We start from the raw sequence: 22546 nt of genomic DNA on the forward strand, positions 1-22546 counted from the left end.
TGCAGTAATTCACATAGGAGGTTGCAACAGTTTTTTTCAGATAAACAAAAAATATATATATTCTATATGTTCAAATTACTCTAAGACAAATAAGTCTGTTACACAAATGTGCTCATTGTATGTTAATTGCAAAGATCAAATTTTATTGAGTTTTTTTGTTATCCATTGGCCTCTACTATATTGGCACCTATGATTCATCTAGGAAATTGAGATACAAGAACCAATAGTAGAAAAATGTAAGAAATAGGTATCTTCTTAATAAATAGTAAACTTTTTCCTAGGGAATGGAGACTATTTTATAGAAACTGAAAAGAGAACTATTAAAGGGTTCCTGTGAATTAGAAGTGGCCACCACAGCATTTTTTACACATTAGGGACCTAAGGTCATATTAGAGAAGACGAAAATATTTGAATTTGATTATGGGATTCATAAAAATCTAGGTGGTGTAGATAGGGCAGAGATTTGTTTTAGCTGCAGAGAAAAGCATGAAAACCTGACTGACATTCCGTTTAAATTGTCTCTTTTGCCAGGAATAATATGGCAGAACTTTTAAGTTAGGCTTTGAATCCACATGGTTTATGATTTTAGACTGAGCGAACCAGGACTAGGCACTGTTTGATCACACTCAACACAAGAGAGCTCCCCATCAAAATTTATTAAGGGTCTGTTGCCAGTGTGCCCAGAAACATTGGGAAAAAAACGCCTTCTCACAGCATATGGGCCTACCCGGCCCCAGGCATTCAGACATTCTCTGAGCTCTTCGGCAGCAACTCATCTTTGCTGAAGATGACACTTACCAGTGTCCATTGCTATATGGTAGGAAATAGATTAGAAGAAGACTGGACTGTAATTTCTAGTCTAAGAAATATACATATACTGATACCACCATATTTATAAAAAGATTTTTGGAGGATTAAAAGTATTGTTCACTTAAGTTAAAACTAAGAATTAGATTCAGTGTGGATTCCATTTGACTGACATTAATAAACATGCAACTGTGTCCTTGAAGTGGACTGGACACCATATGATAATTGATATATGGCCCTATTTGCACACTTAGAGGCACAACCATGTTCTCCTTAAATTTTTGTATGAACAGATATATGGAATTAAAGTAAGAGAATAGTCTGTACCTTACATTACTAAAGTGCATATGCATTTACAGACCAATGTCCAGTTCTGATATCTCAAGTTTATTGGAGGTAATCTAGAAACTAAATTCTCTTGAGCCAGTCCTCAATTCTGCAAGTTATATATTAGGAGACAATGTGAGTTTTATCTGCCTCTTTCATTAACCAGTCCCATTGGGTGAGATTCTATTAGGAAAATACACTGATTCTTTTTTTATTTATTAAATTAAGTTCAGATATATTCTAATGTAAATTTCCAGACTGAATTTCCTCACCTCAAACATTTTCTTTTGAATCTTATAATCCCAGAGGAATATAAGCTTTAAACTTTTGAAAAAACAACCATATTTTTAATATGAAAAATTTTTTTTTTCTTCTACTTGTCACTGTCTTGTAGTAAATACTTTTTGTCTGTGTAGGTCTGTCTCAGTATTTTCTTTGGGAAAATTAAATGTTTTTGAGGCATGGGAAGGAAATACTTATTTTTCCTGTTTTAGGAGTGAGAAGGCGTGTTTGGATGAGTCTTGCATGGACAGTACCATGTATTGCCTTGGTGAAATTAATCTTGCTGAGTGCTGTCAGCCCCAGGGCTGATTTAAAATATAAAAGAGAAAATGTATTTGAAAACAATAAGACATACTGTTCAATATGTGTAGGTTATTTAGGCACTTTTAAACACAGACGGCACAAATATCTACCATAAAACATTTCATTACGGGCCAGACTAGGATCCCCTGGAATTTCTACTGGAGTAAGTGCTATAAAATGAAACTATATATCTTTATGCAAAACAAACATTTTTGAAATTTATACATAAGGATAGTTAGAAATGTTTATATATAGTGATTTATCAGACAATCTGTAGGTAACCCACAAAGCTTTTCTTCACAGTTGTTTTTAATCTTTGTACAAATTACTAGTACAATGTATTTTTACAGTATAATGTAAAAAACACTATTTTTTTTTTTTTACAGTTCTTATCTTCTTTGCCACTTACAATTATTATCTCCTTGTCATTGGCCTTAAAATAATACTAAAAATGTTCTGGAAATAAATTCAACACTAAAAGTAAAAAAGAAAGCTTAGTAATTCACAAAACACCATTTTTCTAGTAAGCATTTGTCATTCATGTCTGTTTATATGGCATATTAAATCATTATATTCATTTCTGTGCCAATTACTATGCTTCAGTGAAGCTCAAGTCAGACACTGTGTAAGGCACATACTTAATATTCCTTTTACTTACTTTGTCATTAGAATACTGACTTTGTCTTTAAAATGATTGATTTTCTAGCTTGTTTGAGATATAAGTGATGTATATATAACATTGGGTAAGTTTTAGGTGTAAAGTGTGATGATTTAATACCTGTTTATATTGTGAAATGCTCAGCACAATAAGGTTAGTTAGCACATGCATCACCTCCTGTACTTTCCTTTTTTTATCTGTTAAGAATACTTAAGATTTACTCTCTTAGCAACTTTCAAGCATATAGTACAGTATTATTCACTAGAGTCACCAGGCTGCATATTAGGCCCGCAGAACTTATTTACCTTATAACTGGAAGTTTGTACCTTTTGACCACCATCTCCTGATGACCCCCTCCTGCTGCCAGCCACTTCGAACCACCAATCGTTATGACTGTTTTGTCTGAACTGACTAGTTAGGTCTATTGAAATAGTCAATTGCCAGTTTTAACTTTGCCCCATCAATTAAACAATTCTTTGAAAAAACTAATTGGTTACTTGCTTTCATCCATAAAACTTTTTTCAAATGACTACACTGTTTCTATAGCATATGTTCATCTATTTTATGGTAATTTGACTTGTCCTTTAGATTTTTTCCCCAAATTTGTGCTCAATCATACTCTGTACATTCCTTAACACCTAACACCAGTCTCTCTGATAAAAGTCAATCTGTGCCGAGCAATTGTTTGACTAACTCCTTAGCACTTACTGCTTTTTTATTTATATTAGTACGTACTTGCTACTCGTTCTTGAAATTGAAAATTTGATAATGTCCTAAATAGTATTGTTTTATATTACTGTACCAAGTAGTTGTTCTATGATTTCATTTCTTATCCTTCTGATTATATTGGGTGTCCCTTGTCTTCAGAAGACACATCAAATTTTACCAGGATTTTCTGTGTAGGGAGACTTCTTTTTAAACTCTTCTCATTTATTAGTGTTGCCACTTAATAATTTCTGAAAAAAATTCTTTCATGAGATTTTTGGCTGAATGACCTGGCTTTTTATATAATTAATATGATTTAACTTGTTTTTACAAATGCAGAACATACATGAATTAACATGAAGATTCTTTTAATCATTATATTGATCAACTTTATTGTTTTGTATTAGGAAAACAGAACAAAGACAAATAAACCAGACATAAAAAATAATTCACCTGAAGAAGAAGGTCCAGGGAAGGAAGATAATCCCAGCTGAGAGGGTATTTTTCTCAACCACATGTGTGAGCAAGTGCATAAATAAGCAGGTAACAGCTGGGAAATTGGAGTATAGTAAGCTTGACAGTCGTCTTATGTGAGAGGCAAAAGATAGAGGTGAGGGGTGGCAAAGACATGGTTACTAAAGGAAGGTTTTTAAGCAAAAGTGTGAGGCAATCTGATCTGAGTTCCAGTAGTAACACTATAGCAATATAAGGGATGAAACAGAAAGTCTTACCAGATTTCATTAAGGGTGGCTAATTCAGAACCCATTGAGATATAATACAGCCCTGAATTGAGGTAAATAGCACATTCACAATCATTACAGATTGCTGGGTTAACTGAACATAACTTAAATAACTGTTTCAAGTTAAGTGAGTTTAATCTTTTGAAAGGGTCAAAGACTTGTTTCGAGTGTTTTTCAGCATATAAACTTTTTAAAGCAATGTCCTTTCTTATGTAGATGTTCCTAATTTTTTTCACATCTTAGAACAAATTGCAAATTTTGAATAAGTGGGCACTTTCCAATGTGACATGAAAAATAATATATATATATAGTAAAATTATTTTTCTTGCTTTTAAAATTGACAGATTTAGGAATAATATCATTTGTCTAAAGCAAAATTAATCTAATATCTGTCATTTCAGTTTGAACTCCTACCACAAGGTAATCAAAATATAATGCTTGCTTCCGGTCATTTGTGAATTTAGGTTTTTGCAGAGGAATAAAAAATGCTTCCTTTTTAAAGGACAGAATAAACTTCCTCATAAACTCACTATGCAAAAGTTGTTTCTAGAATTACTCCCTAAGTAAATAATGAATTTCTCTAACAGAAATATTTCAGAGTTATTATCTGGAACTGAGTACAGCCAGACAAAAAATCATATATACTGTGCTTATGAAGTTGAAAAAATTATTTTCATTGTCTCATAGCAATAGGTACATTGATAAATGCATTAGTTTTATTTATTCATAGCAAAACCAGGGGCATGGGTCCATAAACCCATATCCCTCCAAATTCAATGCTCACAGACTACCCACATTTTAATCCTTTTCTCATGTGGCTTTTGAGTCACCCTCATGTTGACAATCTGAGCTCAAGACTTATAGCCTTTGAAATGCTAGCCACTTGAGTTGGTAAATGGACTGGATGCTTGCTTCAGTATAGGTTTCCATGAATAATCCAGCATCATTGAAATACCTTGGTTTTAGTGTAGCTGATATCATTAGATCTCTAGTTAACTTAGGACTTTTAGAACCTGGAGAGAAAATTCTGCAGAAATCCTGGGATTCTCTTTTCATAGGGCCCTTCTCTTGAGTCAGAATTGACTCTCCCCTGGGGCATTGGGCCTTGGATTTCCATTAGCTCAGACCCAAATGCCCCAAACTCCCCTAAAGTTCTTCAGCCTCCCTAATGTCCTCTGCCTCACAGCTGACAAGATCTGTTCTGAAGTGGCTTCATGGTTTTAAGCACAGGCGACACTACAGGATGAGCTGACAAAGTCCTCTTCTTTGTGCTTCCACAACTGATATGCCCTTCAGCCTTATGCCATCAGTCCTACCTCAGCAGCTGTCCTATGGTCCCCTTTTAGTTTCTGTTACTGCTGCCTTCGTAGAAACCTTTACAATTTTTCCCTTGGGTTATACTCAATAACATGCTAAGTAGGTCCAGTTTGTTTTCACTCTAGAACAAGCCTTCTAGAAGATCAAACACATCACTTGCCTTTCCATTCCTAAAACCCTCAGTGTCCAAAGCAATGCTTCTCAATCTTTATTTTCTGTTCTGGCCCACAGGGTGGATGATTTTCACATGAAAGGAACATCTCTGGCGACATCTAGGTTTATGAACACATCACAGTCTGCTAGCCTTAATGACAAACCTTTCTTGCCTGCTCAGCAGAATGTCTTGTAATACAATTAAGTGGGAAAATCATATTATAGGGCAAAACATGAATTGCATAGAATATAAAAAGACATTCATCCTTTGGCCCATTAGTATTAATCGTAGTATTTTCGGTGCTTTCTGCAGCTCATTCCTGGGACAGGGATATTGGTGACTTGTGGGATTCAATCCCAATATTCTTCATGATTCGGTCCTTTACTGTCTGTGTGGGTTCATATCTTATTTTCCCTCTCCTTAATCTCTCTTCCTACACTGTGACATACACAGACACATACTTCAGGCAAAAGGGACTTCTGTGGCATTTTTTCTTTCTGTTCCATGTGTTTGGAATTTCCTCCCTCTTATGATTCTGGTGAACGTCTATTCAAAATTTTACTTTCAGACTTAGCTCCAGTGCCATCTTTCACAGGGAGCCCTCCTGATATCTCTAGTAGCATTGTCTGCTCTCTGCCTGGTGCCGCCAATCAATCATGGACCAGACTGTAACACATCCTGTAAAGCATGAGAGCATGTCAGCAGAAAATGCTTGTTTCTAGTTCTACCAGGTTTCTAAGAATAATGAGTCCTACTAAGTGGACTCTCTTTGTTTTGTGGAGAATAAACCTTACTGTGAGTAGTTGTGCAAATTTGGAGATGCAACTGTTCTCACAAATGAAGGAAGAATATTTGGATTTCTAGGAAACCATTTGGGAAGAGATATGACAAGTACCAAGAATGGGTAGTGAGGTAGAATTACTCTCTGTGATTTCTCCCTGCTATTAACAACTTTTCATTAATATTTGTTAAAGGTATTTTGCATGGATTTATTTTATTTTGCAGAAAGTAGGGAAAAGGATGAGTTACTTAGGTTGAGTCTGGGTAAAAAAAGAAACAGCATGTAGTCATAGAGGCTCATGAGGAAAGCATTGTGACAGCATAGATGTTAAGAATTTGAAGTCTGAGGGAGAATTTGGCTTCATATCCCATAATCAGGGTATTTGAGGTAATTTAATGTGTATACCCCCCATGCCACTGTAGCTTATATGCCTGCCTGCTCCTCCAAACTCTAGCTCCTCAAAGCCATAGATTGTATAGTATTATTTTTATTGATGCTGCTACATATGATTTGAAGTTTTTGCTGATATAGTCTTTTCAATGTTTTCAATAGAATGTAAGAATTTTGATACATGTATTTCTTCACAAAATTAAGTGGAAATTTGTCTAAATGTGATATAATGACATCAGTTTTAGGAACTGACCCTCAGTTTTTAAAATTCACACAACTGGAATTTAGTTTTACTATATAATGTTATGATTGGACTTAAAATTTATGTGCAAATTTGCAGTTAAATCACTTACTAGACAATCCAATAAAAGATAATTATTTCCTAATCATCTGATGTCAGTCAGGAACACCCTTGCCCTCCTCTAATTACCCTTATATTTTAGGGGGCTTGGAAACAATGCCAAGATGTTACTGATCCAAAGAGACTTCAGTTGACATAGATTTTAGAGAGGGTGTCTTCTTAGCAGGTGATGGAAGTGGAGGATGGAAAATTACACAACTAACAGAGAATGCATCTGCATGAAAAGAACATGTTCAAGGGGAAACAGATTATATACAAAATAAAGAAAATGTTTTTGGTATGTAATCTATAGCATGAGAATATTATCTTGAATATCCTAAAAGATTAAAACTGAAATTTAACTGAGTAGCACAGCAAATGTTCTCAACTTTTAACTTCCAACTATTTAGTACACTGATAATATATTATTTTTAATCAAATTTTGGAATTGACTTTGATATTATCATCAAGAATGAGACCGTTAGCTTGAAAAATATCTGTATATTGGTATAATTGTCACTCACACAGATTGTAGTTTTATAGAATTTAAATATAGGTCTTAACAAATACCAAATGATTCCCCTCATTTGTGGAGTATAACAATGAAGCAAAACTGAAGGAGCAAAACAGCAGCAGACTCACAAACTTCAGGAAGGGACTAGCAGTTACCAAAGAGGAAGGGTGGGGGAGAGTGGCTGGAGAGGGAGGGAGAAGGGGACTGAGGGGTATTATGATTAGTACACATGGTATGGGGGGATCATGGGGAAGACAGTGTAGCACAGAGAAGACAAGTAGTGATTCTGTGGCATCTTACTACACTAATGGACAGTGACTGCAATGGGGAATGGGGGGGACTCGATAATATTGGTGAATGTAGTAACCCCATTGTTTTTCATGTGAAACCTTCGTAAGAGTGTATATTAATGATACCTTATTAAAAATAAATAAAATAAATAAATATAGTCTTACATTGCATGATTAGAAAGCTATTTTGGGTTCACAGGTAAGATAATTTCCTATTTTTATGCAGATATTTGCTACATAATTTAAGGTATCTGAAATATTAATTGATCTTAGCTTTACATATATTAGCTTATCATATCTTCTTTTTTCCTAAGCCGTCTTTGAAGAAAATTAAGCAATTAAAAATATAATAGGTTGTGCTACATATTTTCATTAGTTATGTTACTACTGTAGACATATACACAATGGTTCAAGGCAGAAGATGGGAAGTTATATCATAAATATCTAGCAAAGAACTACAGAATTTGGAGGGTAGACATAATCTTCAAGTGTAAAACAGAAAAGAGTTCAAGGAAAGCCTTCTTGAAGAGATTTTATTTGAGGCAGATTCTTATGTTTCGGCAAGTGAAAATGCGTTGCTTGGAAATCTCACCATTCTTCGTGAGATTCTGCCTCACTTCCTGAGAGAGTTTATGGTCCAACAGTACTGGTTCCCTTTTCACTGGATCATGTTATTTCTCACCTGATTTCCTTATCACAAACCTAAATAGAACTAAATGCTTGAAACTAAGAGAGCAAAAGACCTAAGAGATAGATTCTTACACATTATGGAAAAAATATATATCTTATTATATATATAATTATATATATAATGTTATATAACTATTATATGTCCTTATTATATTATTGCTATATATAATTTTTCTAAGAAAACATCAGATAAAAATAAAGCTGCTCCTAATTAGATATAAAAACAATCATACAGATACTAAATATTTCCAACTAGCAGAGTTTCTGTCATTGTTGATTGTTTGCACAAATATTATTCTGTTTGGAAATACAGTTTAGAATGACATAAAATACAGAGAAATACAGAAAATCACAAACAGTAATGTTACTTCTTGATATGATCTCTTTCTGCAAATAAATAGTAGTGTATACCATAAAGGTGTCAGTACACATTTCAATAGTATTTTCAGAACTGTTCCCTTCTCACTTAAAATAATACATTCATATATATGTATATATGTATATATATATATATATATATATTTTTTTTTTTCCCTTCAAGCAAATCTCTAAAAATCTCCCTCCACATCATATATGGTTCTGAGGGAGAAATCCTCTATAGTATAGAATATATTTTATAAGGCTTAACACCTTCTTCCTGGTGACTTACTGGCTGGATTCTGAATAATTTAGGTAAGAGCTCCCCACTCATTAGTGTGCCTTACTAGAATAGACAGAACACACTAGTACCATTCAATTCCCCCACTCTGATAAAGAAATCACATTGCAATCACTTCACCCTCAGATTGGTCTAAAGGATTTTTCAGGAACTGAGAGCACAGCATAAATCAAGATGATAAGAAGAACCTGCAGAGTTACAATAGTTTCTTCCCCAAAATAGAAATGTGGCTGGATCGCTAGGAGACTGATCATTGGATGATATTCCACATAATCATTTCAGCCAAAGAGAGGGACTTAGATTTCTATTTAATCTTTTTGAAGGCTCAGCCATTTAGTATCCAAAGCTAAAAAAGGCTAAATATGCATTTTCTTTCTTTTTTCTTTATAGCTTTACAGCAAGCAGTCCCTAACCCTTACACAATGGCAGAACTGCACGGGGTGAGTCAGTCCCTATTCACAAGAAGCTTAACACTTAACTGGTAAGACAAAGACTGTGATAAGTGATGTGATTTACTCCTGCTAAAAATTGGAAGAATACAACCTACATTTATATATTTAACAGTCTGGTGCATTTTTAAAAGAGTTTTTTTGGGAGGACACACTATTATACCAATTGTTCAAATATCATTTTAGGGTCAACTATTTCAGACTTGCTTAGAGCTATTTGAATATTTATCAGTAAATGATGGATTTGACATTTCCAATAAACAAAGCAAGGGCTAATGATAGGAACAATAATATAGCTGGCTAACTTTTTTTTTTGGTGAGGCATTCACTGTGAATTAGTGAAACTGGGGACAGTTTCTAAAAATTAAATAAAAAAATTAAAATTTGCCAGTAAATTGCATAGTGTTTCATTACCCTGTGTCTCCAGCAAACCAAACTTAGCTAATACATCACAAAAAGCATGGGTTAAAAAACTAACTGGGGGTTTGGCTAACCCTATCCCAACTTCTGGAAAAATATTTGGCTTACTGATCCCTGGTTAGTAGTCATCCTGTAGGAAGAATGGTGCCAGTTTCTAATATCATCATTATACCATAATGGAATTTTTCTCTTATTTATCAGAATTAATTTCAAAGCAATCAACTTTCCTCTATAATAATAATAAAAATATGAAATTTAAAAATAGTGTCTTTATTTAAAGTTAATGTAACTCAGACATATCTGATTCAGTAGCTTAGGTAGAGAAAGTTGCAGATACTTTATTTGGGGGGATCTGAAGAGTCTAATTCTAATTTTTTTCTTTTATTCTGATGATAAAAGAGAAAACAGTGGTAAACATCACTCCTCCACATTTTGTTGAAGTAAATGGTCCCCGACCTTTTACCATGTGCGATATCATTGACTTGGAGGAATACTGCAAATCTAATTTGTACACAGAGGGATAGGTGCAGGGAAAGAAAACTGGGATAAGTGATTTTGTGCAGAATCTCCAAGTTGGTCTAAACTCTAGTCTCAGTCTTTGGGTTTTATTCATACTTGTCAGTGGACTGCTTAATAGTAACAGGCTGCATACTTCTTGGGTATAGATTCAAAAATCTTTCTTTTTCTAATTGTTCTACATACATAGTTGCATTCCATCCAAACTCCAGACTCAGTTCAAATTGCACCTATTATGTGAAGTCTTTTCAGATTTTATCAAGTGTTATTATTTATTTTGCTTTTCTATTGTACATGGCCTTGCATTTTTTTTTTTTGTATTTGTCTTTTCCTCTAAATTTTAAACTTCTGGAGGGCAGGTACATTTCTCTTCTTGCTTTTCAACACATGTAGAGTAATGCCTTAGATATAACTGGGCTCTAAGAATGTTTATAAAATATAAAAATACATGTACATGAGAGACACCTCTAGTTTACCCAGCTGTTTTTTAAAATTCATTGTTCACATAAGCATGTGTGCTCTCAGCATTGTCACCTACATTTCCTTGATAATGACCTCAGCAGTCTTGTGAGACTGAGAATATTAATCTCATTTCACAGCCGAGGACACTATGAGGCCGAAGAAGTTGTTTAAAGCCCCACAGATAGTGTGTCATGAAGCCAGCACTCGAGTCCAAATTTAACTTCAGGGCTGGTGCCCTTTCCATTATAGCTGTAATTGATTTAAAATTAAACAGCCTGTACTATTGGGGATTTTTTTTTTAAATCTTTGCAAGAAAAAAGTTTTATTTGGAAACAATCTTACAGGGAAAAATAAAACTCTAAAAGCACACATGGGCTGGCTGAATGTTCCCTAAACTAATTGCAAGAAATGGTACCATAGCTTGAAGTGAGTAAGAGAACCAGAATTCATTTTTATTCTCTGTGTTCTGCTAGCCTCAGACAAGAAACTTCAGGGAGACAGAGTCACTGGGATAAGGGCTTTTGTGAATTTCATTGGAATCTTAAGGGACAGTATGACTTCAGCTTATGTCATGTTTGGTTTATGCTTGAAAAAATATATGTACATATTAATGAAAATTAAGTTCAATGATCTGATGACTACCACACCTAATGATATTATGATAGGCTTATATTATTTTTTCAAGTTGATGCCGAAGTGTTGACAAATATGAATCAATTACTAAACTAGTTGTTATAAATTCCTTACAATTTAGTAGACAAATATCAAGGTCAAGGAGTTCAAGGAAGAGACAGAGAACTGAATTCACCTACACAGCCTGTTATAATTAAGATACAAGACAGTCATATGACTTTACTCTTTTAGGAAACAATTTCCTAGGAAGCTGTGATTGAAAATAACTTTATCTTAGTAACAGGTACTATTAATTTTATCTTAATATGTAATAGAAGACTACTAACTAAATTTACCTTAATTAGAGTAAAATTGATAGCATGGAATGGCTACTTTTAAGGTTCCAGATATCTAATTCTAATCTCTGAAACCTATGAATGTTATATGGCAAAAGGGACTTTGCATATGTGATTAAGAGTTTTGAGACAGATTATCCTGGATTATTTGGGTAGGCCATAAATATAATCCTAAATGTTCTTATAAAAGTGGGGCAGAGGGAGATTTGCCTACAGAAGAAGGCAACATGATGTTGAAAGCAAGAGGCTATAGCTTGCTTTGAGGATGGAGCAAGGGGACCTGACCCAAGGAGTGTGGGCAGCTTCTAGTAGTAGAAAATGCAAGGAAACCATTTCTTCCCTGGGGCCTCCAGAAGGTTTCAGCTCTACTGACACTTTAACTTTTGCCTAGTTTAGACTTCTGACCTCCAGAACTGTAAGAGAATATCTTTGTATGATTTTAAACCACTAACTCTGCAGTACTTTGTTACAGTAACAATAGAAAATTAATAATACATTCATCTTGAAATCCTTATCTCCAGGTGTCTCCAAACCTTAAACCCTTATGTCACAAATTTTCCCGATCCAGTGAAGCCCCTAACCCCCTCATCAAAAGATACAACTTAAACCAAACCTCTAGACCCCATAAATATCCTGCTGTTCCCTCTGTTCTCTGAGATTTAATTAAGACTGTCAAGACAGAGCTGCCCCTCAGATTTGTCTCATCACTTGGGATTTTTTGGGTGGTATTTTCAGGAAGTTGGCATTTGATTGGATATGAAGAGGAAATTGGAAGTAACACTGTGTCTGGATAAATAAATGGTATACTTTGGGATGATTACAGTTCTGTAAGTAAATAGAGTATCACTGAGACACAGAAATAGAATAGGTGTAATGGTGTAAAAGATCATAGAAGAATTTCATGTGATTGACACCAACTAATGAGAGTTATAAAAAGATGGTTACCACTTTGATAATTATAAATTAGAAGTTTAGAAATTTAGAGAGGTTAATTTCTGTTCCCAGTTCACATAGTAAGTAATGGTGCTCAGATTCAAACCCAGATCTGTCTTATTCCAAAGCCTATGTTCTTAATTGCTAGATTCCATTCCACATACAGAAGAAATACAAATGGGAATTTTTTATTATTAAATTAATATATACTCAATATAATTGACTTGGCAAATTAAGGAAATATCTGACAAAAAAGATTTAAAAATTATCACCTCATTGTCTACAAATTATTGTTAAATATCTTAATGGCTATAATAAAGGGAAACACATACCAAGTATTCTCCTTGTGCTTTTCACATCTTAACATATATTTTTCCAGGTGGAATCGTATATTACATATTACTTGGTAAATTGTCTTCTTTGCATATTGTACCACACTAAAGAGGAGATATCTTAAAGTCTATCATGCTATTTTCTTATCTTTGAAGGTAAAAATCATCTCGGAGCAGATTTAAAAATATTACTCAACCTTCCTTATGAATGGGCTAATAATAAGGTGTCATAGAACCCTTTTTATTTTCATCAATAATACATTATTTAAAGAGATCTGAAGTAACATTCAGAACTAATGAACATACCCATGTTCCAATAAAATAACATGTGAATGTATTTTGCAAGCCATGTGAAGTTCTAGAGGTGAAGTAGCCACATTTCTTACTATTTGTATAGCTGCTTTACTACTTAAATAGCCCCTTTATATTCTTTATTTAATTTGAAGTTATTGACAGGGCTGTATCAGGCAAGGTAAGCATTCTTATTTCTGTTACATATACAAATGATGCCTCAATATCTATACAAGGCCATTGGCTTAATAATTGGCAGCCCAGGGTAACAGTGTTCTGGCTTCAAACCCCATGCTTTTTCATTATGTCTTATCTCTCCGTGCTCTTCTTTTGTACTCTCTATTGGTTATTATTCTACTATTTCAAAAAATTAATGCTGCTTTCATGCTTATTTATGTCTTTTGTAAATTGTTAAAAAAAATCCTAATGCATGTAATGCAATCTAGAGAACACAAAGCATATAATAACTTAATTTTTTTAAAGGTTAAATGAAAAGTCAATTCAATATAGGCTGTAAGTGATTTTATACTCAAGGAACCCTACAGTCCTGAATTTCCAACTCTAGGTAGAGATTTGATGACATTTAACATGTGAAGAAATGCATTTCATGGATTTATTAGAACAATTTCTATAAAATGATGATAGCTATTAGGTGAATGGTGATTCTAAAATTTCAGCAACTTTTTCTAATTGCTGTTTTTAGAGGGGCTGGTAACTATCATTCTCAATGTACAGTAACCTATTTCACAAATAGAAATAGCTTCCTGGTGATTAAAGATTCTTTAGCTTTCAATAACAAAAATCAAAAAGATGTTATCTAGTGAATTATATGTTCTTGAGATGTTAGTGGAAAAAATAACAGTCCCTTTTGCCTGCCACTGTGCTTATTTTAGGACACTGAAACATTAGGACACTGGAAAATTGGATGCTGCAGTCCCAACAGATTTTACCTTTATAATAATGCTTGGTTCTAGCTGGGTAATCCATAAATAAGTTGTTTAGCTTTTATGGTAAAGAACTTTTCTGTTCCTACTTTAAAGGAAATTTAAACCAGAATTTAAGAATTTCAAAATTAAAGAGTTAGAGTAATGACCAGTTTGTTTAGGGGAATTTTTGTCTTGCACTCTTTTAAATAAATGTCCTGAATAACCTTTCTATTCTATTCAGTGAATGAAGATGTACAAATCTCAAGAAAAATTGTACTGACGAAAAAAATATGGTATCATAATAAAAGTGGAAGGCATTCACTATCAGAAGTTTTCCTTACAGACATTTGTTGTACATTTAGCCTTAATTTGCCCTGGAGATGAAGGAGCCAAAGGAGCCCATTCCATCTCGACTGGCTTCCTATCAGCTCACAGCTTTCTGCTTTAATGAAATACATTGATGGCACTGTAGTAACGAATCCAAGATAGGCGAGGTATCTTAGTCAACTTTACAGCCAAAATGATTTAAAAATGTTTGAACTATTTGAAGGTAATTTTTAATTTCTCAAGAGTGGTTAGGTAAGGACATAGGATTTAAATTTTATTATACTTCCGCTTGCAAAAGTTGATCAATGTTCTGACAAAGAGCAATTGACCAGTGATCTCATTATGAAATACATATCTCAGAAGTCATGACATTTTTAGGAAGAAAGGATGATTCAAAAAATATTGCTGGTCATCAAAGTATATGGTAAGGTGTTCTCTCCTCCCACCCCATACGCCTTTTCAGAAAGTCTTCAAAGTAATCTGTCAACCATATGCCACACCATGTAATGATACCAAGATAGATTCAGAAAATGATAGTCATCCACTGAAAGGGGGAACCAAATCTTATGCTATCTTTTTAAAGTAATACTTAAAACACTTAAGTGTTATTTTTACACTTTGAAACATTGATAATGTGCCTAAATTTTTCATAACATTTGTTCAGATACAATACATTTTCTGCTCTAAGTTGCATTTAGAATGTTTTTATATCTCTTTTCTTAATTAAAATAAAATCTTAATAGCTACAGAGATGGACAGAGTAAGAGTTAAAGCAATACTAGTACTTAGATAATTAATGGAATTTGGGGACATAGGTTGAAAGGACTAAACTCCATCAACATTCATATGGTGTCTTTATATTAAAGAGAAAATTTCTGCCAAATAAACATGGGGAGTTGTATAGGAATCAGTTATGGGTTGCAAATATACATCAGTCTTCTTTCTGAAAGTGGGGAGTTGGTAGAAATACTCATTTGAGAGAAAAATAGTAGGAGAAATAGTGGCAAACAGTCAAGTTGTTCATATAATACTATAATAGGGTTTTAACTTTGGCTGTTTATGATTCAGTTTTCACTGAGGCTCTACAGAACAGTAGCTGCCAAATGCTTCTACATTCCAAAGTGAAGGATGAGCCATCTAGTGGGGTCTGCAAGAGAATTCTAGAAACCAGTTTTACAACATTTAGCCATTCACCAACCTGGAGGAATTGAAGAGGCCCTATTTAAAATTATAGATTAGATTTATTTGGGTAGCATTGATGGTATTCTGTGAGACTTAGGCCCTGCATGAAGAAATGAGGCACAAGGTGGTGATACCATCATCAAGGAGCCCACCTAGAGAACTTGCTTATAAGTCCATAAGTCCATGGAGTTTGGGGAGCACAGCGGGCTTGCACCGGAGAAGGGCTACAGCTGAGACCACATGGTCAACTCACTGCTGTAAGTGAGGAGGGAGGCTCTGCTAGAATGTCTGACTCCAAGAATTTATTGCACTCTCAGAGTTTGTATGGATATACATGTATCAGTGTTTACCACAGACTAGTTAAGAGCTACAAAGCTGGAAGAGTTAGTTGTAAGTAATTTTGGAGTGATTGGGCTCCAAATCTTTCTTCATGAGGGAGCAATAGAATTCTAAGGACTGAGTGATAAATAAACTTCCGGAGAAGATTCTTGGCAATGAGAGGTGTGCTACAGACCTACAGTGCTCCCAGATAACTTTTATGGCCAGAAAGCATCAGAGCTATGTGACTGAAATACCTGTTAAATAAGCCCAAATACCATCCTGGTTTTTTTTTTCTACTACATACTCACTCTTCCCTAATTCTGGAGGTATTGGAAGCCTCAGTCAGGGCACTCTCAGTGCAAGGGAATGACCCACAGAAGGATAGAAACATTAATCTTGCCCTTTTTACTAGTATAGGTTTTTGGCTTGAGGCTGGCAAGAACAGGTGAGGGAGGAAAACTTAAATGAAGAGGAAATGTTCAAAACTTTTACCTTGCACAAATGTAGCCATTTTTAATTTCTATGGATTTTGTGAGTGGAAGTGACTTACGGATATTAATTGGCTAAGAGTAATAGGTCATGAGATTGCTTGTGGTCAAATGTTTATGTCCACCCTAAATTTATATATGAAACTCTTAATCTCCAGTGCGATGGTAGTTGGAGGAGAGGCCTTTGGAAGGTAATTAGGTTTAGATGAGGTCATGAGGATGGGGTCCACAGTGGGATTACTGTCCTTACCATAAGGGGAAGAGACCAGCGCTGAGTCTCTCCATAGGGAGACACAGTGAGAAGCCAGTAAAGGGCTCTCACCAGACCCCGAACCTGCTGGCACGTTGAGCTTAGACCTCCCAATTTTTAAAACTGTGAGACATTAATTGTCTGCCCAAGCCACCCAGTCCAAGGCATTTTCTCAGAGCAGCTCGAGCTGACTAAAACCGGACCTCTGGGAACTAGCCCTATGGAGTTAAACGGGCCATGTAAAAATAGAGTAAAGGCATATATATTTTCATTTCCAATAAATAGCACAAGTTTAATTTCACTACCTGAAAAAATTATTTTGGTGTTTTCCAAAAATACATGCTAAGTAAAATATACATTATTTAATAATACATTGATTTATGTAGTCAGGAATTTAAATTAACAATATGTTAGATATTCACTCAAAAAAAACTCTAATGATTTAAATTGCTCCTTATCTTTTACTAAAATCCTTTGTTCTGACTCACTTCATTACCCGTTTATTGAATTTCTCATTCTGTATTTCATTCCCAAAGAACTATGAACAATGAAAATTGCAACAAACTAATAGTCATTTTGACTATGAATTATCAAGTCTTATCTTTATACTTTTTATTTTACATAGGACTGAATTATTCAATCTTTGATTTGTAATCAAGTAAATACACACCTTCTCTTTTTGTTTGGTGTGCTTATACCCCTGCCAGTAGGCTCTATGTTAAAGAATGATGCTATGGTGATGATTTTGATTGGCAGAAAGACAGATATGAGCAGGATGAAAAGAGGGTGGGGCCGACCAAGAACAGGAAAAGAGTTAATCAGATAAAGCCAGAGAGCCAGAAATAGCTCAGAGGATTAATTAAATAAAACCACAGAGACCAAGAGTGACTTGAAGGGCACAGACACTCCTCAGATAAAAACATCAGAGTACAGGCACTCCCCAGATAACAAAAATTTCCCCAGATAAAAAATCTCAGAAATCAGCCCATGACTTCAATCCTCCAATCAGATCGAGCCCCCAGGCAAAAGAATGTCAACCAAGGACTTCTCTGCCCTGCCAAAAACCCCCATAAAAGAAACCTCACAGTAAGCAGCGTGCCTTTGTCTACCTTGACTCTGGCCCACTCCTCCCTTGGAGTGTGTTCAAATAAACCTGCCTTTACCTACTGTGACTCTGGCCTATTCTTCCTTTGGAGTGTATTCAAATAAAACTTACATTCTGCTTTGCTGCTCTCTCTGCCTTTCAATTCTTTGTTTTGGTGGGGACCAGAACCAAGGAGAGAGAACTCAAACCGTAACAATTCCATGCTATACCTTGGTCTTTTAAGGACCGTTCAGGGAGGAATTAAGAATTCTCTCTTTTTAATTATTCCTACGAACTTCATGAAGTTGTCAATGCTTTATGCCATTGTCTTAAATCCCTCCTATTTGTCTAGCTATCTAACCTATAACTAAGACATCTTTTTTCTCTATGGTTTACCACGTTCCTGATTAGAGGAAGAGGGCATGGAAAGAATCACACATTTTTCAAGTAAGCAAAAAATTGGAGTAAGTATCATGTAGCACGTAGCCAGGAAATGTCTGATAATTACCTTATCTGGACATTGAAAAAAACAAAGTTGGCCACTAAAAGTCAGGACTCTCTGTCCATTTCCCTTGTGATAAGCATACATATCTCACTAGAGTAAGGCTTTGTTACTCTAGTAACAAAGTAAGGAATCCTTGTTCCTTACTGGACAATGTAGCAATTTACTTAAATTCTTCTAATTCACACTTTGTAGAGCTACAGTATAGATACTTTGTACACTGGGTTATGGTGAAAATTAATGGAATATATATTTAAATCATTAGTAGTTATTATTAATACTATTCCTCCTCTCCTCTTCCTGATTATCATAATTAGCTTCCACCTGTAACTCCAGTTAGGTTTTTGATTGTTCTTCTGAGAGTTCCTTGGGATACTATCATTTTCAATAATTATTTTTATATAAAATTAGAAATACTTGGGAGCTGTAAAGTTAAAACTTTAAGCCTACAGATATCCACAGATATATTTCTAATATTTTTCCATTTATTTTGTATATATATAATATCTTAAGAATAATACTTAAAATATTATTGACCTAAAATTGCTTATACTGTACAAAATTAAGTTGATCACTGATTCCAGCAGCTTTCAAGACTATACGTACTTTTCTTAAAAACATGTAGGAGAAACAAAGTCAGCCATCTACATCATTATGCAAATTTGGCATTTACAATTTTCAGTTTCTTTCAGTACTTAATTAAAATATATAGCATTAAATGCATGTGTTCAAACAAAAGAAAGTTTTCAAGTCAAAAATTTAAGCTTTCACTATAAGAAATTAGGAAAATGATAGAAAATTATACTCAAAGCAAGGAGAAAATAGGATGTAATAAATATGAGTAGAAATCAATAGAATTAGAAAGATAAAATTAAAATGAGATCACAAGTTTATTTTTTGACAATAAAATTGATGAAACTCTAGCCAGACTGACAAAGGAAAACAGAAGATACAAACTATTCATATGAAAATAGCTGAGGACATCAACACCAGAAGGAATGCTAGGAACAATTCTATGCCCACAGAAAAGACAATTTAAATTCCTTGAAGACAAAAACTATTAGAACTAGAAAAAGGGAAGTAACATCAATAGCCTGATATCTACTGAGGAATGTGAATTCATAGCTAGAAATATGTCAACAAAGAGAGCTTAAGGCACATAGTTCCACTGGAAATTTCCACCAACCATTCAAGGAATAAATATTTCCCAGTTTTGCAGAATTTCTTAATCTCCCCAAATTGGTCTGTGGATTCAACACAATCCCAGTCACAATCCTAGCAGTATTTTGTATAGATTTGGACAATTTGATTCTAAAATACTCATGGAAATGCAGAGGACCTAGAACAGCTGAAACAATTTTAAAACACAAAACAAAACCAGAGGAATACTGCTAATTGTTTTTAAGAATTACTGTGCAGCCATAGTATAATGAGAGTGTGGTATTGACCAACATTTAAAAAAAAATAGATCAGTGAAATAAAATTGAGAAGATAGCTATAGATCCACATGAATACAGGCATACTTTGTGACCTATTCCTCATACCTTATACAAAAAAATAACCCAACATTGATTCTAGACCTAAATAGAAATATAAGTATATGAAATATTTGGATGAAAATATAGGAATAAATCTGCATGACTTTGGGTTAGTCAGAATTTTTAGACATGATAGCCAAATATGATCTGTAAAGAGGAAATAGATAAATTGGACTTGGTCAGAACTGAAAAATTTGCTTTCTGAAAAATACTGTTAGTAGAATGTAAAAACAGGTCACAGAATGGGAGAAAATATTTGTAAATCAGATTTCTCATGAAGAACTTTTATCCAAAACATATGAAGGACAGTAACATTAAAAAACACCAAATTTAAAAAAAGGTAAGCATTATAAGCAGACATTCCCAATGAAGGTATGGGAATGAGGATATGAAAAATTATCAATGTCAATATACATAAAGAAGCTCAAAGTAAAACTACAGTGAGAAACTGATGTAAAACTGTTGGTTGGAATGCAGCATTATTCAGCCATTTTGGGAAATCAGGTTGGCAGTTTCTTAAAAAGTACAACATACCCTTACCCATATAAGCTGGCAATCCTACACCTAGATATTTGTCCAAAAGAAGTTGAAACTTCTCTTCATTCAAAACCCTTAACATGAGTGCTCATAGAAGCTTTATTCTCAGTTGCTGAGAGTTAGAAACAACACAATGACCTTTAAACTGAATGAATAAACAAATTGTGGTGCACCCATACAAAACACAGCTGTTCAGCTATTGAAAGAACTATTTATTCATGCAACAACTTGGAGAAATATTAAATATATTCTATTAAAGTGAAAGAAGCCGTATCCAGAAGGTTTCATAGTCTGTGATACCATTTATATGATAATCTGAAAAAGATAGAATATTGGAATGGAAAACATCAGTATTTTCAGGGTTTGAGGGTTGGAGACATGGTTGACCATAAACAGGAAATGTGGAGGAATTTTGGTATTAGGGAAGTCTTCTATAAGGAAATGTGCAATAGGATGCAGGACTCAAAAACCAAAATACCTCAAACAGCATATTTTACCATGTATAAATTAAATTACAACAAAGTCAGCTCTGATGTAAGGGGAACCCAACAGGGGATGCAGATTGTAACAAACAAATCTGTCTAAATTACAAATGAATTTCCTAACCACAGTACAGTGGGTTGGGAGAAGGGAGATGCCCTAAGTAACTTTGGAAAATACTGTAAAGCTAAAGATGCTAAGTACCCAAACAATTTCCCCTTGTTGGCAAATTTGTTTCTCACAGTTGTATGACTTAGCTTGTTTTAAACGGTGTGCTAGAGTTGAACAAAAAAGCACATATATTTTTAGATATTGAGAATCATTGTTTTTACTGTGTGAGAAAGAAATTATAAATAATAAGCCTAAAATTTTGGTGTTGGATTAGATTGAAGGTATCAGTACCAAGATAGATGACAGCAAGATAAATCTAAATATACGTACATACATATGTACAAAAATAAATATAGATATGATGCAGGTATATAGGTTAGTATACACATACACACTTATTTCTTTGGTCTGCAGTCAGAAGGAGCATATAAGCAGTGATCTCTCTGTAGCAATGAGCATCCTAGCAACCAGATCTTGATTTTTAAATGTCATTCTTCAGTTAAGGGAATCAGGGCTCCTTGGAGAAGTGGTTAATGCCAGGGCTGGGGCAGGGAAAATGCAATAGACCATTTACTACATTACAGAGTACACTCTCCTTACCCTAACAGTCCCTACTTAAGATTCTAGATTATGTGGATGTCCTTTTGATTGCTTTCTAAATATACAAAGAGAACGAAGGAAGAAAATGAAAGGAAACAAACCAGATCATAAAGCTGCACTCCTGCATCTTTCAGGTGAGGGTAGGAAGCATAATGCTTGAGAGGGATACACCTCTCAAACAGATACACTCTGATACACCCGCCCCTACCCTGTAACTTGGTTGTTATTGGAATAACTCTGTTATTCTGAGAAGGGTATTACTTAAGACTTATGATCCCCCGCTAAATAACACTTTCTAAAACCATTTCCATCTCTGAAGCATTCAAAATATTCCAAGCCAATGTTATACATAAGAAAATTACCAAGTCCACTAAGTCATGAAATTGGATGTCATTGACTATCTTGTGAAGGAAGAGTGGCACTTCCATTGCTATTCATAATGTCCAGGATGAAAGAAAGTAAGAGCTGCAGGGGACTGTGATCCCAAAGAGCTTCCGTTGGCCGTTAAGTTGAGACAGGCTCAGTGGTGACTTTGGTTGTACAAAAATTTCCCACTTCAAAACCAATAATTCACCGATCACTGAGGGTTCATACATCTGACCCTTTTTTGCTTTGGAGATAGTACATTACTCGCTATGAATATTTACCTTCTTATATATGAGCTGTGTGCTTGAGTGAACACACGGCAGTGAATACAGCAGGTCATGAAAGGCACACAGAGGTGTGTGCATCCCCAGGCACCAGTGCCTCTGTCTTTCAGCACCTTTGTCTGTTTGCTTGTTTACCCTTTAAAACAATGACATTGTGAAACTGGCAGCTAAATGGAAGCCTAGGAGAATATCCATTCAACATCTCAAAAGATTTGAGCAAGAT

At 34.6% G+C, this 22546-nt stretch overlaps 1 protein-coding gene and 1 long non-coding RNA gene across 3 annotated transcripts in view; one reads left to right on the forward strand and one right to left on the reverse strand.

Annotated features, from left to right (window-relative positions):
* The window catches only part of LOC118914340 (uncharacterized), an 88473-nt gene that overhangs the window by 60998 nt on the left and 4929 nt on the right, over positions 1-22546 (forward strand). The window contains exon 3 of the long non-coding RNA XR_005025568.2: positions 9347-9437. This is a non-coding gene — a long non-coding RNA (uncharacterized LOC118914340). The remainder of the gene's footprint in view (positions 1-9346; positions 9438-22546) is intronic.
* ANXA10 (annexin A10) overlaps positions 1-22546 on the reverse strand; it is an 85032-nt gene that overhangs the window by 56086 nt on the left and 6400 nt on the right. The gene's annotated exons all lie outside the window — the stretch shown is intronic.

This window comes from Manis pentadactyla, chromosome 1 (genome assembly GCF_030020395.1).
Source record: "Manis pentadactyla isolate mManPen7 chromosome 1, mManPen7.hap1, whole genome shotgun sequence".
Lineage (NCBI taxonomy): Eukaryota > Metazoa > Chordata > Mammalia > Pholidota > Manidae > Manis > Manis pentadactyla.